The following is a 16,039-nucleotide window of genomic DNA, read 5'->3' on the forward strand; positions in this document are numbered from 1 at the left end:
GATTGATTATATTTGCACATCGTTAATAATGGATTTACATATTATTGCTAATTTAAGAAGCGTATAGTTTTCGAATGAAAAGGTGGGCACTGACGAAATTAGAGAATTAACGTGTTATCGTCTTATCCTTTTTGTAAATTACCAATTGCACGTTCAGGCTGACTAGTTGACTAAAGGTCAATGAGCCGGGTGCATGTGCAGTGAATGCACTCCGGGAGAGCCATGAGGTCAACGACCGACTGCGTAGGGTTCGCAACTTTCGTTCTTAAAGCCGATTGAGCTTTCCGGTGACCTCTTTATATATGGAGTATGTCGACCACTCTACATAAATAAATAAAATATAAATATTATACGACATTCTTACATAGATTGACTGAGGCCTACGGTAAGCTCAAGAAGGCTTGTGTTGTGGGCACTCAGACAACGATATATATAATATATAAATACTTATATACATAGAAAACATCCATGACTCGGGAACAAATATCTGTGCTCATCACACAAATAAATGCCCTTACCGGGATTCGAACCCGGGACCGCGGCTTAGCAGGCAGGGTCACTACCGACTGCGCCAGACCGGTCGTCAACATAATAATGCATTACTTGAAATATATACGTGAAATCCATACTAATATTATAAATGGGAAGTGAGTGCGTCTGTTTGTTTGTCCGTCTTTCACGGCAAAACGGAGTGACGAATTGAGGTGATCTTTTAAGTGGAGATAGTTGAAGGGATGGAGAGTGACAGAATACTTTTTTTCTCTTTCTAACGCGAGCGAAGCCAGGGGCAAAAGCTAGTTAGTTTATAAATTGATAATTGAATAACGTACCTATTTAGCAAATCTTGTGCTGCTTAGTATAAAGTTACCAAGGTTCCATAATTTTCATACCTATTTATTTATTATTATTATTTTTATTTATTAATTTATTATCAGAAAAAGGTACATTTATGCAGTAACACGTGTCCCACAAAACGGTTTACACAGTTATGTATGTACACGTACAGGCAGATAGGTCTTACGTACCTGTACCACCTATGTCATTTTGTAAAACTGAAATGTGCTTTCTTTAAAAATAAATACATACATATATATGTATAATCATACAAACATATAACAACAGACGTGTTGGCTTAAATTAATATCATTCTGTGATTTCTGTGTCTTTAGTTCAAATTTTGGTATGTTTTACGCACAGTATCTTCCTAAAAGTATACAACCTCTTTGTAACCGTGACCACAGCCGTGACGCCCGTGACCAATTTAAATTTACATAGCCTACGTATGACTAATTTAAATGATTAATGTCAATGTTTTGGTCACACTTTTGCAACTACGCAACATTCGATCATAATTGAGCGCGGTCTTGAAAACTTGTCAAAAAGAATCCGACACGATTTCCGCATTATATTGTTTTCAGGGTTTCTGCGTTGTTTTTAACGTTTATTTTGGACGTTTACGATGGTTACATATAATTATGTAACTGTGCTATCTACCAGTATGTCTACTGTATCTATCTAGGTACTTGACTTTTCCTTACTTTAGCTTCTTTTTAATATTTGATTCTAATCTTATATAGATAGACCCTTCAAACCCTTATTAAACCTTAGGCCAAGCTGTGATACGATTACGATTAGGAATGTAGTAGATCTATTGTCTCTACTCGAAACTTAAACACACCGTCTTCTGTAGGCTAGTTTCCTACACCTACTTAAAATAAAATATTTTATGCAGTGCACGAAATAAAGCACCACAAGCAATTAGAAGAAAAATATGGACAGTAGTTATGTTTAAACATAATTTCTATTCAATAAGTCAAAGAGAAAGATATAAAGTAAATGAATTGACCGTGACGTCACTCCTCAGTATTTCATTAGTAATTCCATACTAGTAAATCGTTTCGACAGTTCTTAAAAAGAAGCTGATTTGACTAGGAAACTAGCCTATTGCACACTTTGACTCTGTAGTCAAGTCAGGCCGCGGGCGTAGCACACTATTTAGTTGGATAAACTTTATCACATCGGTGCTTTCCTATCGCACTTATATACCTAAGAAAAAGTGTGAAAAGGACGGCCTGACGTTATATCGTTTATCACGCGACCGTGCTTGCCTGCCTGGTCTCTGTACGTGTTAATTAAGTCATTTGACATATTTTCATCGTTTGAAATAAAAAAAAATATACTTACAGCGTCAGTGGCGTGACCACAGCACACAATGTAGGCGTTCTCAACCCATCGGGAAAGTCCTGTGTTGGACGCTCGGAGACGGTCGAATCTGTTCTAGACCGCTGCGGATCTGTAATTAAAACAAATAAGTAAATAAATAATTCATCCATACTAATATTATAAATGGGAAAGTGTGTGTGTCTGTTTGTCCGTCTTTCACGGCAAAACGAAGCGACGAATTGTCGTGATTTTTTAAGTGGAGATAGTTGAAGGGATGGAGAGTAACATAGGCTACCATTTCGTCTCTTTCTAACGCGAGCAAAGCCGCGGGTAAAAGCTAGTATACATATAAATCTCATTGTTGGGCACAGGACACTTCTGAACAAGATAATGCCTATAAGGTACATATTAAAAACCGATATACTTAAATTAAAATATGAGGAAACCCATCTCAATAGTAATCTCTATCTAGCTGTCCTGCAGGGTTAGAACATGATATTGGCGCAACAGTGTCTCCCCGCAACATACATCACTCGTCTTTTTCTATTTGTATTAATGACATAAGGACGGGTACCTAATCTAACTTGAGCCGACATAATCTCGCTAGCATAAAATATCTCCATTCCATTCGATTTTGTTTTTGTTTTGATATATTTAAAATTGCATTTCTCATAGCAAGATAAGACGTAAACTTTTTTGTATGACGAATTTAGCTGGTGTAAAAACTGAGAGCTCAGGCACTTAGGTAACTAATAATAGGTATGTTATCCTTAACCTTGAATTTTTACCAACAGTTTCGCTGCCAAGAACCTGCCAGTCTAATAATTATTCATAGAAACTCGGAAGTTGGCGATTTTAATAACTCATTGTTATGTGTATTTTATTTAATAAGTTACATTCCTATCCACTAATATATAACTCATTATTTAGTGTAAAATTTCCCACCAGTTTTAAATGCTGTACCTATTGTTACAACCAGATATTTGTCAACAAGGTTTTTATTTTATGTAGGTAGATACCTACATAAAACAAAAACCGTGTTGACAATTATTCATTCTTAGTAACCATGTAAGTATAGTAAATTTGTGTAGGTAAAAGTAAATTAAGTACGCATTAAAGAAGACAATGATATCATAATAAAAATTAAAAATGTTTTCAATTTAGGCAAAAAATGACTGTCACGAATCTGGACATGACATGTTCGATTTCTACACCGTGTTTTTTTTGTTTTCCGTTAAATTCGACACGCAGTTAGGTTCATCATCAGGAACCACCCTGTATATCGCTTTTTGTTAAATTCGAAAAAAAAATGTTTTTTTCTTTTCCATACGTAATAAATGGGTTTTAATTAGTCTGAGAGGACCTTAATCATAACATTAAAGTCATTGTCAAGTGTTTGACGGCACATGTCAAAACAAATAACATTAGGAAGTGGTAAGGGATGCCACACAAGTGTTCAGTAATTATTATTTTTTTTAATAAATCGATAACCGTAAGAGTTAAGAGGCTAGTTTCTTAGAGAAATTGATAGTATTTGAACCAAAGAATCGTCCCTTAAAGTTAACGGTATTCAATAAAACCGGCCAAGAGCGTGTCGGACCACGCTCAGTGTAGGGTTCCGTAGTTTTCCGTATTTTTCTCAAAAACTACTGAACCTATCAAGTTCAAAATAATTTTCCTAGAAAGTCTTTATAAAGTTCTACTTTTGTGATTTTTTTCATATTTTTTAAACATATGGTTCAAAAGTTAGAGGGGGGGGGACGCACTTTTTTTCCTTTAGGAGCGATTATTTCCGAAAATATTAGTATTATCATAAAACTATCTTAGTAAACCCTTATTCATTTTTAAATACCTATCCAACAATATATCACACGTTAGGGTTGGAATGAAAAAAAAAATCAGCCCCCACTTTACATGTAGGGGAGCTACCCTAATAAAAAAATTTTTTCCATTTTTTATTTTTGCACTTTGTTGGCGTGATTGATATACATATTGGTACCAAATTTCAGCTTTCTAGTGCTTACAGTTACTGAGATTATCCGCGGACGGACGGACGGACGGACGGACGGACGGACGGACGGACGGACGGACGGACGGACGGACGGACGGACGGACGGACGGACGGACGGACAGACAGACATGGCGAAACTATAAGGGTTCCTAGTTGACTACGGAACCCTAAAAACAGGGTGTAGAGTCATACGTTCTTATACGTATGAGAATATTATGAAATTACAAATAAATTGAAAGGTCACAATCTAATCTGCATTAAATAGTATGGCATTCACAAAGAAAAATAAGTCACCAAAGAAAAGTTTCCGTTTCCATATAAGTAAGCAATATTAGACTCAGTCGGTTCCAATGGCCAACAGGCAGTCTAAACCACATAATGTTTCCTCGAAGTCCAACGACAGGGTATACGTAGCCAAATGCACAAACGCTCACGATAATATCGTTATCGTACAACTTAGCTATCTCTAACGCTCTTCCGTATTGGCGTGATAGAGCCAGTCTGCATTTCGATCGGCGTCTTAGCGTCAACGATTGTCATTTCGGGCTAGGCTCTCTTTGCCCACCAAACCTTTTGACGACCGGTCTGGCGCAGTCGGTAGTGACCCTGCCTGCTGCGCCTCGGTCCCGGGTTCGAATCCCGGTAAGGGCATTTATTTGTGTGATGAGCACAGATATTTGTTCCTGAGTCATGGATGTTTTCTATGTATATACGTATTTATATATTATATATATCGTTGTCTGAGTACCCACAACACAAGCCTCCTTGAGCTTACCGTGGGCCTCAGTCAATCTGTGTAAGAATGTCCTATATTTAAAAAAAAAAAAAAGATGTCAACTGGAACGCACGTAAAGCCCAATAAATCTGCATTTCGACAAGGTTTACGATAACGATAAGTATGACGTTGAAAAGGTTAGGTTAAGAGGAATCAGATTAGATCATTTGTAACTGGATCAAACTCGAGAACTGACCTCAACGAATATTAGACGGTCAGGGGGGCGATTTTTGAATCTCGCATACGGGATTTTGTCACTAAAATACCGGTCGAAAACGGTGACTTGCTTATTATTTTCAGTGACAATTTTCTGAATTCGAACGCGTGAGACTCAAAAATCGGCCCGAAGGACTGTATTCGGACTTAAAAACCCATTCATGGTTTCATATTTCTCACAGTAGGTACTTCTACCTAGAATATTTTGATGCGAGTAACTTTGAGTGATAAAATTTGACTCTCTCATTAGGGACATAAGGCTCTTTGAAAAACGTTCCACTTTTCACAATTCTGAGTGTCTACTTCAAGCTTATTCCTCCTGAGTCCACTTAAGCCCTCAAACACACTTCATCACTCGAGTGTTTCTCAGCTGTTCGTCTGCATGTCATACAAGGACGCCCTAAAAATTTACTGCCAGTCGGGCATTTTCGCGAGAAGAATGACCAAAAAAAATGTTAAAGGTAGGTTGTATGCTTTTCCTACTCAGAACGCGAGCCCTTTCGATCTAGGACAAAAAACAAAAGACATAATGGTCCCAAAATGTTCAATTATTTTGCATACTTTCCACTTTGTAACCGATGTAGTTAACCAATTGGAACCCTAGGCCACTCCACAACCATGTCAAAATGACAACCAGTAAGAGATTTCTTACAATCTGATGTATAACGTCACTATGACATAGTTCAATAGTGGCCTAGGGTTCCAATTTGGTTGACTGTACAAGTGTTTGAAAAATAGTAAAGAAGTAAAAAATAATAATTTGGGACGCTTTTTCCGCCTAGTATAATCGAAAGGGCTCGTGATTCTGAGTAGGAAAAACCTTAAATTTACCTATTTTAGAAAAAAATAGTTTTTGAATCTTTTTTCACGAAAATGCCCAGTCAATAGAGGAGTTATCCTATACCTATCCTATCCTAGTTAACCTATAGGTTGTTATACAAAGCACCTGCCCTATCCAAATCAAATTTCAAATGATTTATTTTCGAAGTGAGAATCGCTCCGGGCCCACCTCGGTGCGCCCGCGCCGTTAATGGTCGTCTTATCTCGTCTCCGCATTGTTTGTTTATACTAGCAGGTGATCGCTGTCATTAGGGTCGGGTGACCGCCGCCCGCCGACATAATAGTTGCCAACCGGCGTACGTATTATTGCTTATTTTACATTATGTTTATAGGATAGGTAAGTGCGAAGTTGATCCCTTGGGTTTAGTTTAGTGGGTAGCACTTTTCCCCCCTTTTGTCAATGAGAGAGAAAAAGAGGAAAGACGGGAGGCTGAGGCCAGAAGGGGTACCTATGCGTAAGTGCGTTTTCACATTATCCGGTCCGATATCGGATGTAGGACTGATATCCCATACATGGCAGCCGCCACCTTTGATTTATGCCTTTGAAATCCATCCGACATTCGATATCGGATCGGATAATGTATAAACGAACTAACTGTATTACTACATACAAAAGGCAAGTGCGAAGTGATTCCTATTAGTTGCGGTTGCGCAAGTTTTGAGCGTCTGGGTCCTTTATATTCTTCCCCTGTCTCCCTTCACAAAATATCAAATAGTGTTCACCGACTTAGTAATCATCGTATCGGTATGTTGTGACATGTTATAAAGCATTACTCGAATCGGGCCGAACTCCCTAAAAACAACAGTATACTCACTACTATAAGAGCTGTATGTACTTTTCTTGATTCAAACATTTACCTAACGACAAAAATAGGTTTACGAGTGAGAGTTCATCTATGCCAACAGCTAGTTCTCTACCTACCTACAGTACCTACTAATCGATATAACATGTTGCCTTACCATAGATGATTAGTGGAGAAAACTAAGATGTTACCTAGATACCTTAATTAGAGGGAAAGTCTTGTTAGAACGAGTGGGTTTAACTGCAAAAACAGATTTAATTTAAATAAACATTCAAAACTAAGTATACTGTATGTTTTAATTCTAGAGTCGTCTTGACATTTAGTTGGAATATTCATTAAGATCCGAATTCTTTGTGGTTTTAGCACAAGTTGAATTGTTTGTTTTATTCCACTGTGAAGACATCAACGTCATTTATAGTAAGGTCATTGTAGCATTTTGATTGAAAACAGCTCATCAAACATCACAGTTTGATATTATTTATACAACCTGTTTTTATTGAATTCCGTTAACTTTAAGGGAAGGTTCTTTAGATCAAATACAACTAATTTCTCTCAGAAACAAGCGTCTTAACTTTTACGGTTATCGAGTTATTAAAAGAATTAAGATAATTACCGAACACGTGTGTGGTGTGTGACAGCCTTTACCAATTCCTAATGTTATTTGTTTTGACATGTGCCGTCAATCACTTGACACTAACTTGAATGTAATTCTTAAGGGTCTCTTACGCTAATAAATTCATTTATTCTATATGAAATCGATGAAAAATTTTATGCAAGTTATTCAAGCATGGTTTCTGATAATGAACCTAACGTCACACCTCGGACACTGGCGATCAAATATTATATGAAAGAGGCGCGTTCCTAGCACACAGTCTAAGCTCGTGTATGTGAACGCGTACTATGCTTGTATGAGTGAGATATGAGATATGACAGGTCGACTGTTCGCGTGTTTGACATGCGGTAACCGAGAGGGAGCGGACGGCACTTTCAGCGGGGAGCGGGAGTGGCTATACTGTACGATAGTACTCTTTATTATACTGTGCTAACGTGTCAAGTTTAACACGAGTTTATGCTATTCAAGTATAGCCAAATGAGGGGTCACACCTGGGCAAATCTGTAGTCTGTGCGGAAACCAAAGAGTCGTGAAATATATTATGGTAACCAATACACGTCCCTTTCCTTTCCGCACATACTCAAATTCCTCTTCTTCTTAGCGTTATAAGACTCAATGAATCTCATAGTACCCTGGTTACTCGTATTCGCGACCTTCGGATTGAAAGTCGCAGGCTATAGGCCACTAGCCCCCAGCAGAATGGCATTTCTGGGACATGAAACGAAATCGAAACGCCGCAGAAAGGTAGTCTGGCTCTGTCACTGTCGCGCCAATATGCACAAGCGAAAGAGAAAATTATTATCGTGAGCGTTTCGTGAGCGTTTGTGAATTCGGCTGCGCACACAGCGCTTCACACAGATTGTAACTTGTATTATACGTATCTATTTATGTTTTTACATATATTCGCGAATGACATTGGATCATAATGCCAGCCTCTTTGGTCCAGTCACCGAGCACCAATGTCATCGTTACTGATCTCAAGGAGTTTCACATAATGATGTCAGTCACCGTCAAATATACTTAGGTACATATAATATAAGCTTAGAACTTCTTTCTCCTGTGTGGCTCTGGCTACCTGTAGGTATTTATGTAATAAATTACTCTATAATGAATAATAATAAAAACTTTTTACAAAAAAATACAACCGACTTCAAAAAGGACAATCATCATCATGAGGTTCACTTTATGAAAATGCTAGTTTTCGAGAGAAACTACTCGAGTTACTGTTACTTAAGAAAACACCGAAATTACTATACATGTGCCTTTAAAAGTTGAGGAGTTCCCTCAACTCTTCATGGATCCCATCATCAGAACAGCTCCAGAATAATATGAATAATATGGGATGGGACCACCTTGGAGGTAGCTCCTTTCAAACAAAAAAAGAATTCTTGAAATCGGATCACCCCATACAACCATTTCAGTCGCAAAATCTTCAAATCAGTAACTAACTGTCAAATGTGACATAACGCGTGGTAACGGCGTGCAAACAATGCGACCGTATTGATACAATAACAAAATGTAGTCGTCGTGTGCACTCGTTACGGTAACAAAATGTGTACGAATTTGTGGCTGTCAATGTCACTGTCAGAATGACTTTTAACGACACTTTATTAGTCGACGTTTGCACACATAACGGTAACAACATGTGGACGAATTTGTGGCTGTCATTGTCACTGTCAGAACGGTTTCTGACAGTGACATTGACAGAATTTGTACACACATGTGTAGGTCTGATTACCGAACTGCTCCTAAACCACTGTATCCGCAAATGACAATCTGAAATACGAAGGTTTCTCAAACTGTCTTGTGAAGTTGTGGACTGGTTGCTTTGAATCATTTAAATATGAGCGAATTAAATAATAATAAACGACGACGACCATTTAAGCACTCTTCGACATTTTATAGAAATGTGGGAAAGTTAAGAAAAGTGCAGAATGATAATACAAATAGATAAGCACTTTATAGTTACTTAATGTATTAAATATATAATTTTTAATTCTTATTGATAAAAATGAAGTGTAGTGTTGCTTTACACAATAAAAGTAGGAATCAAATGAAATAGAGTATTTACTGTGATATTAATAGAATTTCTGTTGCGCAATGATAGTTTTTTTCAGTACAGATGCTGCTTTTTTTAACGCAGTAGTGTGAGCAGATCAAGCAATGATTCATTTCTTGTGTGGTCGAAACTCTTAGCTTAGATTTAGGTACTGAAAATCGTCGTACGATACACGTGCGAAAAGGACATTCACAACTCGTGTCGATTTAAAACACTCCCTTCGTTCGTGTATTAATTTATTGCTACTCGTATCGATTTTCCTCTTTTCCGCACTCGTATCTACAAGTATTTTGTTTGGGTTACAAAAAAAACACATTATTTACTCTACTACGTTTTATTTATGTCTCTTTAACATTACAAATTTGTAGACACTTATCTATACAAAAATCTTGACAAAAGAAGTACAGATCGCTGAAATGAATGTTGATAGTAATATTAATGAAGACTACTTCAACAAGTGTCAATTGTGAAATGCCGCACAATACTAGTTGCTCTATAGAAGACCATAATAATATGATCCCCGATCCTTTACAACCCAGCAGCTCGGTACGCACGTTACAATTTTTTTTTAATCTTCTTTAGTGAGGGCAACTGAGTACGACGGCATATTTAATTGTTTATAAAGTTTGAGGATACCTGAAAAAAATGAATACAAGAAGCCATTCTGCTTTCGGTCACGCGTGTACGCTGCGACCATTTTGCGACCGTTTGTTGACCGTTTGGTGACCGTTTGGCGACTGTTTTTTACATGGAATATTACCGTCTTAATCCATATTTTAACAACTTTATTGGTTTTCTAGGCATTATTTTTATTATTTCAGTATAGTATATGCACCAGAGCACTAAAACTTCACCAATCAATATACATAACACGCAAACACCGAGTAGTCAATAATATTATTACTGTTTAAACTGAGGTAAATTGATGGCGCGTTGATAAATTTAGACTTATTTTATGAAATCACTCGAGCAATTTAATTGGCCATGGTAATTAGCCCACATTATATTACAAATGCAAACAATATTTATCTTTAACAAATTCTTACGCCATTACATTTTAATGTCAAATGATTTTATTTCTTTTTTACTTTGACGTCTCTGACAGTCGCCATTTGAAAAGAATGAAATGAACGAATGATTTTGGGAAAGTAGTCGCCAAACGGTAACAATGTGTGCACGCGTAGTGCACACTTCTGTCACTTCTGTGACCATTTGTGCCTGTTACCAATCGTCCCCATTTGGGTCGCCGCGACTAAACGTCGACCGTACTGCGACTAAGCATTGAGACCCGAAGACCTGTGTGTACACAAAATAGGAGGATTTGCGTAGGAACGGCGACCGATTATGGTTATATGGGACGGGTCTCAGAGTAATCAGGTAACATACATAAAATGATCCCGAATATATAACCTCCTTCTTCTTTGCTTTCGGTAAAGAAGTCGGTTAAAAATTAAGGAAAATTGATGTAATTTCTTGTTCTAATAAATAGGTAACCGAATGGACGCGCTGTTAATGTTTTCTACATATACTTATACTATGTCATTTTCCTTGACGTTATTGATATCGTTTTTGACGTATCTTATACTCGTGGTAGCTACACTGATGGATTACCAGACGCGACGCAAAATATCGTCTTGCGGTCATTGGCTTGAGAGCAAATTGTTGTACCTATTGTGAATACTAATAAGAGGCTATGGGAATATTCCGTTCCTAGGTAAAGTAACTATAAATCAAGAAGGCTTAGCTATACAATATAGTATATATACATATATATAACCTCATATATATGTGCAATTTTCTAATAAAAGGGTACCTATTATCGGTTGCCAATACGGCGTTATTTCCATGATAGGTTCGATATTAAAATACGTCTTGTCGACAACCGAACCGACAACCTAGTACCTTTTGATTGATGATACTGACTGGATGATTACTGGCTATTATTTAAAGTCACACACAGGTCGAACGCGATTAATTAACATTATTTTTACCTTTTTTCCCAACGTTTCGGCCAGGTTGCACTGGCCGTGGTCGCGGAAGACTGACGTCCCAGCAAAGTGTCACCGGAGATGTAAACAACACAAAACTACCCGATATTAATTTATATAAATGTTCGGGGTAGACAAATAAATATAATCTACCCGCTTTTAGTTATTGTTTATTTCCCACCGCACGACACACAGCACTCACAACATCCGCGCACTGGTCCGAAGATAGATCTTTTGGTTTGAACATTTGAATCACTGGTCCCCATGTTGGCGATAATCTATACCCGTCTTCCCTGTTAAAGTTTTTAGGATATTTTTTAATTTCGATCGCCTCCCTCACAATCCGGGGATAATAGTGTCGCTCGGTGGAAAGAACTTTGGGTTTGTGTAGCTCAATCCAGTGATTCGTTTCCGCAGTAAGCAAGTGCTCGGCGATTGCAGATTTGTGTATATGGCGATTTTTAACTGCCGCTATGTGTTCCTTCACCCTCTCTTGAACGCTGCGCTTTGTTTGGCCAATATACGCACTTCCACAACTGCAATCTATCTTGTGTCCGAACATTTATATAAATTAATATCGGGTAGTTTTGTGTTGTTTACATCTCCGGTGACACTTTGCTGGGACGTCAGTCTTCCGCGACCACGGCCAGTGCAACCTGGCCGAAACGTTGGGAAAAAAGGTAAAAATAATGTTAATTAATCGCGTTCGACCTGTGTGTGACTTTAAATATGTGTACAAAGCGCGAGAACTTAAAGTGTTATACTGGCTATTATGCATAGTATTAATAGGTAGGTAAGTAGATTACCTACCTACCTACTAGGTATGTTAATTATGTGATATACCCATCGAGATATGGTGAGGCATCTTTAATAATTATTAGCATAATTAGTTCTAACGGGGCTGGCATGTGATTCATGCATGTTCTATTTGTAGTTTTACTATTGTTGGTAAAATGACTACGTTATTGAAATAATTATGCAACTAATTTCTTCTTCTTTCTCCTCGTCACTTCCCGTTACTCGAGGTCAATTATGCAACTACTTTGATAAAATTAATCCAAACTAATATTATAAATGGGAAAGTGTGAGTGTCTGCTTGTTTGTCCGTCTTTCACGGCAAAACGGAGCGACGAATTGACGTGATTTTTTAAGTAGAGATAGTTGAAGGGTTGGAGAGTGACATAGGCTGCTTTTTGTCTCTTTCTAAGCCCCATGCTTCCCTAAAATATGGGGTGTAAGTTTGCATGGAGCATTCCGCGTTTTCCGAATTCAACGCGAGCGAAGCCACGGGCAAAAGCTAGTAAATCATAAAAGATCGTTATAAAGTTCGTCGGGAAAACTTAATTAGATTGTACCTACAATTCTACATGAAAATGTATTTTAATACTTCAGTAGATCGATAATGTAAATACATAGATAGCACCTTGTTAAAAATGCATGTGTAGCCAAGTAGCCATCGCTTACGTTATTAAATTGTTATTATTGAATTTGCAAAGGTGGTCCATCGCGGTTCAACGTGGCAACGCGGCGAGCGTGATGGGCTCTTTTGCAACAGGAGGCGGGACTCGGAGTGGATTTAGTGAGCAGTTTAGTCCTAATTTTATTTGTAATTATTAATTTATTTAGTTAGAGTTTTTATGTTTGAATTGTAAATAGTTATTGAAAATGACGAATAATTCGGCAAATGGATCAATTGTGCGATTGGTGCTGCTTTTATGTAGTATATATTTAGAAAGTGGTTGTGTTTGTTGTCTCTAGACCTATTAAATGATAGACTCGTTAGGTACTATCAGCTGCAAAAGTGGAGAAATTATGAATTCATTGATAAATTCGCCATGCACTTTTGCATCTGATAGTACTTCCCGGTTTAGAGTACTTAAGACCACAGACCCAACTAGACGGCCCTTACAGGGCGACTCGCGGTCACCAAGCGTATGAAAAATGCATATAAAAGTTAAACCGCGCGCAACACCGATCAGTAGCGCCCAAGTATACGACCCGCTAACACTATTCATGTCCGTTAGGAAAAAAAATCTTAAATATTAAATTTGGTTGCAAACCGTGGTCTCTTGCAGCATAAAGTGGTGTGGCAAGTATTCTGACACTTCCACATATAAAAAAAGATGGAATAACATTCCACAGTTAAGTCAAAGTCATTAGTTTGCTGTGGGTGTTCTGTGACTTAAGACAGACATGCGATAGTTTTGATTTAGTCTCTCGACACTAACTAGCTTTGCTACTTGTAACAAAGCAGAAAGGTACTTAATCTGGCAGGCAAGCATAAAACATCAGGCACTTACAAATAGTGCGATAGGGACGGCCTGCCGGCGTATCATGCTTCCAATTTCATCACTTATCCACCTGGATAAGACAACGGCCACTCTCACACTGACATACTTGCCAAAGCGTGACGGATGCTTTATCCACTTGTGATAAAATTGATAGAAGTGCAAGTGCAAGTGATAAAATTGGAAGCATAATACGCCGGCTGATGTTTTATCATTTATCGCGCGACCATGCTTATACGGCTGTTTTTATGCCATTTAAATTACAAATGTGAACAACTTGAACAGTGTACCTACAGTCAAGTTAAAAATACAAGCGTACAAAAGTTGCTCAAAAATATGTCTCGTTGCTCCTGTTTTGTCGACATAGGTAAGAGCTATAGGACATATTTTTGATCAACTTTTGTACACTATATTTCTACACTTGACTGTACACGCTGTTAGCAGGCGTGAATGTTTTAAACACACAGAGGCAGCGGAAATACCAGTCACGTTTCAAGCACTTTGATACGTATTCTCTTAAGGACAATAAAACAGGATTTATAACGAGGAAGTATAATATAAAATAATATTGTATTTATAGAGTAAGGTACAGTGGGACAAATCTCGACTTGCCCCCCAATTGTAACTAATCCATTTTTAGGGTTCCGTAGTCAACTAGGAACCCTTATAGTTTCGCCATGTCTGTCTGTCCGTCCGTCCGTCCGTCCGTCCGTCCGTCCGTCCGTCCGTCCGCGGATATTCTCAGTAACCGTAAGCACTAGAAAGCTGAAATTTGGTACCAATATCTATATCAATCACGCCAACAAAGTGCAAAAATAAAAAATGGGAAAAAATGTTTTATTAGGGTACCCCCCCTACATGCAAAGTGGGGGCTGATATTTTTTTTCATTCCATCCCCAACGTGTGATATATTGTTGGATAGGTATTTAAAAATAAATAAGGGTTTACTATAATAATTTTTTTGATAATATTAATAGTTTCGGAAATAATCGCTCTTAAAGGAAAAAAAAGTGCGTCCCCCCCTCTAACTTTTGAACCATATGTTTAAAAAATATGAAAAAATTCACCAAAGTAGAACTTTGTAAAGACTTTCTAGGAAAATTGTTTTGAACTTGATAGGTTCAGTAGTTTTTGAGAAAAATACGAAAAACTACGGAACCCTACACTGAGCGTGGCCCGACACGCTCTTTGCCGGTTTTTCCATTATTACACTATGATGAATTGATGATGTTGAGTTATACATTTGTCCACTGAACAAACCTACCATATATCCTTCGGACACTCTATTTAATAATGCAAACATTGTAAAACATGGAAAAAATGGACCAGTTATATTTGCCCCCCCAGTCGAGATTTGTCCCGCTGTACCTAAGTCAAATAGTACATTTTTGCCGTTGCCCTGTTCAAACGCGAATTTTCTTCTGAAAATTGGCTGGTATAAGAGGATCTTTAGGTACCTATCTATTGACCTTGTGCAGAACAATGTACAGAAAATTAATCGCCTGGCTTAAAACCACGGAATATGTATATGAGTAGGTACTATGTATAATGAATTTGTACGAGACAGCCCATGGAATGCTCCAAAAGTTGTTAACGCAAACTTTGATGTTAATTTATATTTTAATAAGATATTCATTTCTGACCAAGTAATTTATGATTTGATTATGATTTTAAAATATGTTGTTGAAAAAACCCTATCCTAAGAAGAATAGGTAATGAATAAAGATAATACTGCGGATACCTATTCACGTAATGCAAATATTTTACAAGCACACAGCTATCTAAATTTAACGTTAAAAGATAACGCTGCAACTATTCTTCGATTTTGGTACTATGAGTATACTCGTACCTACGTATCTTATCTACAATCATACAGTAAACATCCTCAAAGTTACGCAAAAACGTCTCGAGTCATTTCTGTCACGTAATTCATACGTTAGTGCGCACATTATCCGATCCGATATCAGATGTTGGACCGATATCCCATATATTACAGGCGCCATCTTGCATTTTTTCCATTGAAATATCTGATATCGGATCGGATAATGTGAAAACGGACTTAGAGTTACCCTATAGCGTAACCGTCACGGAAAATGGCATAAATTGTATGGAGAAAGTGAAGAGCGCCAAAATGTCTACTTACTTTAACCAAAAATTACATAGGTGAGTAATTCCCGAAAAGCTTGTACTGTACTAGAGATGGGCCGAATACGGACTTTACCGAATACGAATATTCGGCCGAACATTCTGTTCAACTGTTACCGAACCGAGCATTCGGCTGCT

General features: G+C 37.7%; 1 protein-coding gene across 2 annotated transcripts in view; it reads right to left on the reverse strand.

Moving 5' to 3' along the window:
* Positions 1 to 16,039, reverse strand: part of LOC125230284 (putative phospholipase B-like lamina ancestor) — a 41,057-nt gene that overhangs the window by 21,338 nt on the left and 3,680 nt on the right. For both annotated transcript variants that reach the window (XM_048135400.1, XM_048135401.1), the window contains exon 2: positions 2,185 to 2,293. The gene's annotated coding sequence lies outside the window, so the exon portion shown is untranslated. The remainder of the gene's footprint in view (positions 1 to 2,184; positions 2,294 to 16,039) is intronic.

The sequence above is a fragment of the Leguminivora glycinivorella genome, chromosome 10 (genome assembly GCF_023078275.1).
Source record: "Leguminivora glycinivorella isolate SPB_JAAS2020 chromosome 10, LegGlyc_1.1, whole genome shotgun sequence".
Classification (NCBI taxonomy): Eukaryota; Metazoa; Arthropoda; class Insecta; order Lepidoptera; family Tortricidae; genus Leguminivora; species Leguminivora glycinivorella.